Source organism: Setaria viridis, chromosome 5 (genome assembly GCF_005286985.2).
Source record: "Setaria viridis chromosome 5, Setaria_viridis_v4.0, whole genome shotgun sequence".
NCBI classification, from domain to species: Eukaryota; Viridiplantae; Streptophyta; class Magnoliopsida; order Poales; family Poaceae; genus Setaria; species Setaria viridis.
Genome location: NC_048267.2, coordinates 10,350,034 through 10,357,969, shown reverse-complemented (window position 1 = coordinate 10,357,969; position 7,936 = coordinate 10,350,034). Strand labels below are relative to the sequence as shown.

The 7,936-nt window shown below is 47.9% G+C and overlaps 1 long non-coding RNA gene across 1 annotated transcript; it reads left to right on the top strand.

Annotated features, from left to right (window-relative positions):
* Positions 1-435: 435 nt before the first annotated feature.
* LOC117855931 (uncharacterized) lies at positions 436-2,369 on the top strand. The gene is made up of 2 exons (XR_004640589.2): positions 436-1,655; positions 1,918-2,369. It is a non-coding gene; the product is annotated as an uncharacterized lncRNA (long non-coding RNA).
* Positions 2,370-7,936: the final 5,567 nt, after the last annotated feature.

The following is a 7,936-nucleotide window of genomic DNA, read 5'->3' as shown; positions in this document are numbered from 1 at the left end:
GTTGGGGAAGACGACGGCCAAGAGCGGACCCTCCTGGCCGTCACCGCTCGTCCCCGTGGGCGGAGCTCAATGGGGCTGGCCATCGCTCGCCGGGTGGCCCCGTGGGCGGAGCTCGACGGGGACCGGCCGCCGCGGCCCCCTCTTCGCCATCGTCGGCATGCGAGCTCGGCGGATCGAGAGGTTGAAGATGACCTGACGCATGGGTCCCACATGTTAGTGGCACGAGAGAAGGAAAGGGATAGGTAACAGGAGAAAGGCAGGGGTGTTTTGGTCTTTTTCCGTCCCGATCCACGTTGGCACGGGTGAGTTGGCGCGCCACGTCAGCGAAAATGGCAAATGTGTTTGCTTTGTTGTAGAGGGATGATAAATATGTGAGCGAATATGTAAAAATGGTAAATGGAGAGGTGGCATCCGTAAGGATAGTATATAGTTAAATATCCCTGAGGTAGTGGTAATCGGGGTAAATTGAAAAGGTTTGGTCCACCTCCGCCCCAGAGCTTTTTTGCTATTATAGAACTCCAAACATTCAGCTTCGCCCATTTGCCATGCTAAACAATTGATTCGCCGATTTGCCAGTAAAAACGTTGTCACTACGATTTCTCTTGCCACTTGACAATTATGTCCATGGTCCCACATGTCATCTCCTTCTTCTCCACATCCATCCTCCTCAACCAGCTTATCTCCTACGATGTTGCCACTGTTTTCTCCACACGCCGCGCGCTCCATCCGTGCACCTCCTCCATTCGTGCATCCGCTTGAAGCCCTGGGGCCCGAGCGGAGCCGCGGCGCTAGTGAGGGTCAAGAGATCCCCGAGGCTCCGCACGTCGACGGCAGCCTCCACGGTGGAGGGCACCTTGTCATGGTTGACGCCCGCGAGCTTGACGATGTCGATGCAATGCGAAGCCAGCAGCTGCGTTGTGGATGCTAGAGCAGCCTCCATCCTGGCGCCCTCGATGCCCGCGTCCGGGGTCGCGCCCCCAGCGGCGGCCATGACGGCGAGGAGACCGCGGTGTGCAAGCGCACCCGCTCGGACCAAGCCTCGTCCGCCCTCGAGTCCCAGTGGTGGTCCTAGTGCGCGGAGATGGCGCTCCTGCTCCTGAGGGTCAGCAAATCGTGCAGAACAATCCATTGGTTCAGTTCAACTAGCTTTGCAGAGCATTTGCAGAGATGCGCAGCACAGGGTCGAGGTGGAGAAGGAGATGACATGTGGGACCAAGGGTATAATTGTCAAGTGGCAAGAGAAACCAAAGTTGCAACGTTTGTACTGGTAAATCGGCGAATCGGTTGTTTGGCATGGCAAATCGGCGAAGCCGAATGTTTGGAGACCTATGATAGCAAAAAGCTCCCGCCCCCGTCCCCATCTCCGGTCTCCACCTCGCCGTGGCGCTTCCTCTCTGCTCGCGCCGTCGACCTCCGTCTACCAGCTAGCTGTAGCTCCCCTCGTTCACGACTCCGGCTCCAATAAATCGCCCCTGCCGCTTCTCCCTCACGGCTCACAACAACCGGCTGCCTGCTCCGCTCGCGCCGCCGCGACAGCTCCGGTACACCCGTTGGTGCCACCCCTTCCCCATCGGCTCCCCACCAGAATCCGGGCTCGGGCCTCCCCTCGCCCGGGTAGCATAATGCCACAAGCTCACTAAATAGTCGAAGAAGAGGTAACTGTCGAAAATTACCTACAAGCTTGGAGACGTGCAGTTTATGCATGCCAAGTGTTTGCGTTAATGTCCTAGCCACAACACATTTTATTTCTGCTTCCTAGTTGACTTGGCTGCACTATGTGTGACACCTAGCCACAGCAATATTTCTCACCTGAGCATGAGCAACCGAAATTTAAATTGAGTGTAGCCCACATGTTGATTTATAACGATGTGTGCTCTTGGTACTTTTGCTGATAAGATTTTTCTTGCACTATTTCAGTTGATCTAGTGTGCCAAAGCCATGTCAATGGAGGTAATGGAGGCAGCAGCCATTGATCTGCATGCCTTCTTATCCATGAGCTCCAGGCGCTATGCAGAGAGATTGTCATTGTCTGCCTCTTCACAGCAAAGTTCATATCAACGAAGGGCACACGACCGACATCCATCCAAATGGAACAGAGAATTGGGACCTGATCTCCTGCTTTGTTTTTTGAAAAATATGTTCAGTGATTGTTAATGCATGAGAGCAGCACGGAAACAATTATTGTCACGTCAGTTTTCATTCCTAGGCTGGCCTCAGGTGTGGCTGACGCAAGATGTTGATGGCAATCCCATGGGAGCTCAGGCATCTGCCACTTGTGTTCTGGATTCAGAGCCCGCCTTCAGTGTGCGGTCTCCTCCATGTCTTCACTGGCCGTGCCATTGACCCAATTTAATCATGAGTTGATCCTATTATAGGGAGTAATTTCGTTATACTATTATATTATCATCCCTCCCCATGGCCTCTGCAGGGCAACAAGAGTGGAACCAACATGACAGGGATCGCCATGGCCTTCGCTCTCCAGGAAATCCCCTCAGTTGCTGGGAATGATATCAGCGATCATCAAACAGCGAGATTGTGTGCTTCATGTTGCCCGAGTTGAGGTCAGAAGTAAGACAAGCTGAATAATCTTTCTGAATGGAACGGTGGAACAGGCAACTGGGACCGATCCCTACCTTACTGTTGCTGCAAAATGTGTTCAGTGGTTTATTCAGACCAAATGACCGAAACACTATTTGGTCCGGACCATGTCCATATATACACATAAACAAAACCAAACCATGTCCAAATCCTTGATTGATATTCCAACTAAACCATGTCCAAGTCCTTGGCCGATATTAATTCAAGCTAACACAACCCAGATCATCACGGCTTTATTATGACAAGGCTGACTGGCATTATTATACCATTGTTATAACAGACAGTTGATGATTTGGCTTATTATTAGAGTACCCGATAGTCAATTTCAAGGTCAAGCTTGTAAACGTTCAGACTTGTGCTTGACCACCCGGAGCCCTTCGCCGCAATCCTCCACCTCGATTCCGGTGATCATCGCCTTGAGCTCCTCCTCCACCCTAAATGTCAAGTAACTCACCGGGCAGGCATGTGCCGGACCTAATGATCACGAAGAGCCTGGAGGTACCTGACAGTGACAGAAGAAGCTCAGATCATAAAGTTGCTGTGAGGGGAAGAGAAAGATGAAGAAACATTCCCAGCTACACAGTACACTGGATGATCTGGAGGGATTTCTGGAGCCGACAGGAGTGGTTTCAGTTCTATGTAATAGCTTAGTTGGAGATGTTTTTTCCTGGGGGGGGCTTGTAATCTCTAAATTCCTTGCAGCTCTCTGCTAGCAAAACAGAATGAACTGGATGCTGTAAAAACGTCTGTCCTACTGCAACGCAACGGGCAGGGTCTGGACATCTGGTCCCTGAAACTCCAAAAAGAACTCATGGATTGCATTGCCAACATGAAAGAGTCTGAAGCAAAAACTGGAAGTCCAGCTTGAAAAGCTATTGCCAACTTCCCATTGAGCCTGTTATTTCAGATGAACACACTCTGTCTTAACCTGTAGTGTGCATTATTTTTCGCTACTAGGAGATGCAGTTTTGTTTTCCGGTACTCAAATATCTTGTTATTATACCACTATGGCATTATGTGTCGGGTATCTTGAAAAGCCTTCTTTATTTTAATGCATTATTCCTTGAAATATCTAGTGCAAACTTTCAGGTATGCTGAAGAAATCTTATGAGGTTAACAGTCCTGGAAAAAGGTGACTCCAAAACAAGTTGCACTAAGCATGCGAAGAGAATGCCTAACTAGTAAGAAATGGATATCTTTTACATTTTTAAAAAGAAAACGGCAAGAACAGAGTGTTTGCAAAATTAGCATAATTTTTCTACAAAATTTCTTATGATTTAGCATATCAAACAACTGAAACGGCGCTGATACGGTTTCAAATTTACATGCCCGGGCTTAATTTTTTTTACTGAAGGCTAATTACATGATTGATATTGACATTAGCCTGTCAAATTTAGGGTGTGCTTTTGCTTCAAAAAAGTCAAAAGCCAAACCAAAAGGGTGGGCATCCAACCATGGGCTTCCACAAAAGCATCTTTTATCCAGTTCATTTTCTACAGTACCTCTAGCCTGCTTTCACTGGCTGTGAGGGTGAGACTTTCGTCAAAATTACCCACTACCACTGGTTATGTGCGTACCGCTTTGTTCTTTCCCGTCATCTTCCCCCTTCTCTCGGGTGGCAAAGCACCGCAACACCTGCACACTCTCAAGTGGCGCACGGGGGTCAGACGCGGCGGCCGGCGTTGCGGCCAGCGGCGACCCTTTTCGCCCCCTCTCTCCTCCTCCCGTGGGCAGCCAGCAGGGGCGGCGGCGCGAGCTCCCTGCAGGCAGCCGTGTCGGTGTTCTGTACCCAGCAACCTACCGAGGGGTATCACGATGTAGTAGATTGGTTGGTGGGGGATCGCCGTACCTAGAACTTGATGGTAAAGGACACAAGACATAGATTTATACAGGTTCGGGCCGCCAAAGTAGTGTAATACCCTACGCCCGGTTTGGGGTGTTGTATATTGCGCCTTGCACTTGGGTGTTGTTTGGTGTTGAGGATTTGGTCCTCTATTGTAGTTATATGAGGTCTTGGCCTACCGATTTAGGGACCCCTGCCTTCCTTTATATATTCTAGGGGGCGGGATTACTGGTCGGTTACAAGGAGGAGTCCTAGTCCTAGTAGGATTACAGAGAAATTCTAGAAGGAGTTCGTCTTCTTCCTTCCTTGCGGGTACTAGGGATCTATCCCCGACAAGCCCTCGAGCGCTTCATAGTCGAGTGTAGCATCCTTCGAGTACTTTTCAAATCCTCGCCGAGTAGTTTTGGTGCTCTTTGAGTACTTTGTCTGGCTAAATCTTCAAAGTTCCTTAAAGCTGCCATGAGGCTATGGTGTGCTCAAGCCCTTGATCGTCTTGATTTTGCAATCTTCATCTTTGGAATGTGATATGGAGGGCGGCGAAAGTCGCACTCCATATGGAGTAGCCCCCGAGCCTTAGGTTGAATCAAAGAATCAAGCCGAGGGTTAATAAAATCTTGAATCTTCTTCTTTCATCTTGAAAAAAAATCAAATGTTGGGTGTAGCTTATCAGCCCCCGAGCCTTGGAATGATTAAATAATCAATTCAAGAGTTTAGCGAGCTTTAGTCTTCACGCCAATCGTCATCTGAGTAGTTTTACGGCGTCCAGCCCCCAAGCTTATGCACCATATGAGCCGTAGGAGTCACGTCAAGTAGTTATTTGATGCTTAAGCCCCGAGCTTGGAAGCTAGCTTAGCCATTGGAAATATTCCGAGTAGTAATTGACGCTTAGCCCCCGAGCCTGGGAGCTAGTGGAGCTATTGCAGGTGCGCTGAGCATCCTGAAGAGTTGTCGCTGAAGTTTGACCTGCAAAAAGAGATGCATACATTATATTACATATATGTAGAATTTGGAACTACTCAAATTTATTCAGTAATGAATATAATATAAATGTTGTGTGTCATGCTCTTGTTTCGGCCATATTTTTCCCGAATAGTTAGCCTATTACGTTTAGGCTCTCAATCCCTGTTTAGCTATTGCCACTGCGTGTGAGATCTTTGTCTCGTGTACGCGTACTGGTACTGCTGCTACGGAGATCTTTGTCTCGGATCCTAGCATTTAGGCATAATAGAAGATCCGAGGCTTTCACAAATTAAGGCGTGTTCTGCTCGAGGATATTGGCGACCACTGAGAGAAGAAATTTAAAATAAGTAGTCGGTATTGCGACAAAAAGACTGTGATTGCGCTTAAAGTAGTTGTTGAGACTTTTCTGCCTTTTGGCGAGAAGAGCGTGTGTTGCCATGCATAGGATTTGTGCCTCCTTAGGGTGTAGCCGTTGTGAGCCTCCAGCACTCAGTGCACCAAACTTCATGGCAGAGCCTCCAAATTCGGTGTACCAAGCCTGTGGCAGTGTTTCCGGTACTCAATGCACAAAACCCGTGGTAATAGCCTCCGTAATTCCATGTATCAAGCTCGTGGCTGTCGGTCAACATACCCCAAGAGTAATCGACGAAGTGTAGCTCTGAAGGGTAATTCCCGTCGAGAGGCGTACACAAATAAGTACTTGGCGTGTTGCCCTGCATGCGGAAAACAAGTCAAAAAAATTATATAAAATAATTAAAAAATGACTTAGCTTGATTCGTGGACGATTGTCGATGAAACCATGTCGATTGTTGATGAAGCCAACTAGTTGGAGTCGATCCCGACTAGTTGTCGACGGTGTGAGGCCCGCCCTCGACTAGTTTTCTAGTCGAGACGAGAGTCAAAGTAGACCCTCCTCAACTAGTTGTCTAGTCGAGACATGTAGTCAAAGTAGTCGTCAGCGCTTGATGCGGCCGGTCGTCAAGGTAGCAGTGCTCGCGTACATCTATGTACCTTAGGCTATGATTTTGAGGTCTTGTGGTAGCCTTCCATGTGCATGTAGCACAAATCCTTCAAAATTACTTTTCACGGAGAGTAGTCTGAGCTGATAATTTGCCTCAATCCGTGCGAGATTGTAACAGATCTTTGTCATTTTAGGAATTATGGTGTGGGTCCCCAGTTTGCCTGATCTCCCAACTCGAATCGGATTTGCCTCTAACTTGATCGACGAGCCGTATGCAGCAGCCTACAGCGGAAACCGACTCGGTCTTCGACCGGAACGCAGAGCGCATCGAATCTGTCTCGGCGTAGATTTGTCTGCTTGGAACTTTGACTCGTTGACTTTCTTCTTGTCAAATAGGTTGATCTTGATGATGAGATCCTTCAAGCTCGCCCGATGATCTCGACGATCACCCCTACCTGGCGTGCTAGAAGTCGGTGTTTTATACCTTGCAACCTGAAAGGATCGTGTGATGCCTAGAGGGGGGTGAATAGGCTCGATCTTTAAAACATGAAAATTCTTCGCAGCAGTGTTAAATGTGTCAGAACTTCCGACGCTGTGCCAGAACTTCCGACGGGGTCGGAACTTCCGGTACAAGAGCGGAACTTACGCCGGAGTAAAAGCTACCCTACGAAATTCAAGATAAAACAGGTTTCAGGAGAAACTATTTGAATCAAAAGTTCAGCAATGAAGTATAGAGACTACTGCAGGTGATCTTTATGATAGAAACTTCACAAAAATGTAGATCAGCACAAATCAAGTTCTAGGTCAACAAGAACTTGAAGAACACAATAAGCACACGAGACAAAGTATCTGTTTACCGAAGTTCACTCTCACAAAGGAAGCTACGTCTCCGTTGAGGAGCTCACAAATAGTGGAGTCCTCAGTAACCCTTTACCTCTCTCAATCAACCATAAAGGAGGATTGAGTCACTTGCTATGAATCATCTAAGAGGATGGGCAATACAAACTTTCCAGGCGCACCACAACGAGAGGGCGCTTAAACGGGCGACGCTGAATAGTCTAGAAGCAAGCTTCAAGAGTAACAAACGTGAATCAAAGATTGAAGATGCTTCAAATGCTCTTGAGATGAACTTGGTTGACCTCTCACTCAAAGCTAGAGTCACACACCTCAAATCCTTCTCTCACCCAAGCCCTAGCTCAAAACTGTTAAAGATTTAGCTCAAGTAGGGAGTGTGGAGGAGTATTAAATGCTCTAGGAGATGTTTATCTCGGGTTAGGTCAGCAACCAATGAAGGGGGGGCTGCGGGGTATAAATACCCGAGCCCCAAAAACTAGCCGTTGCAGTTCTGTTAAGTGATTGTCGGAACTTCCGACACTATTCAAATAAAATAGTTGAGCATCCCCTGCCGGAAGTTACTGGAAACTTGCAGTACCTATTATCGGAACTTCCAATACAGGGTCGGAACTTCTGCTACTTTTCAATTGAAACTCACTGAGCACCTCTTGTCGGAAGTTTTTTAAAACTTTCGGCAGGTGTTGGAACTTCCAACGCTTACAAAAACTGTGAGAAACTAA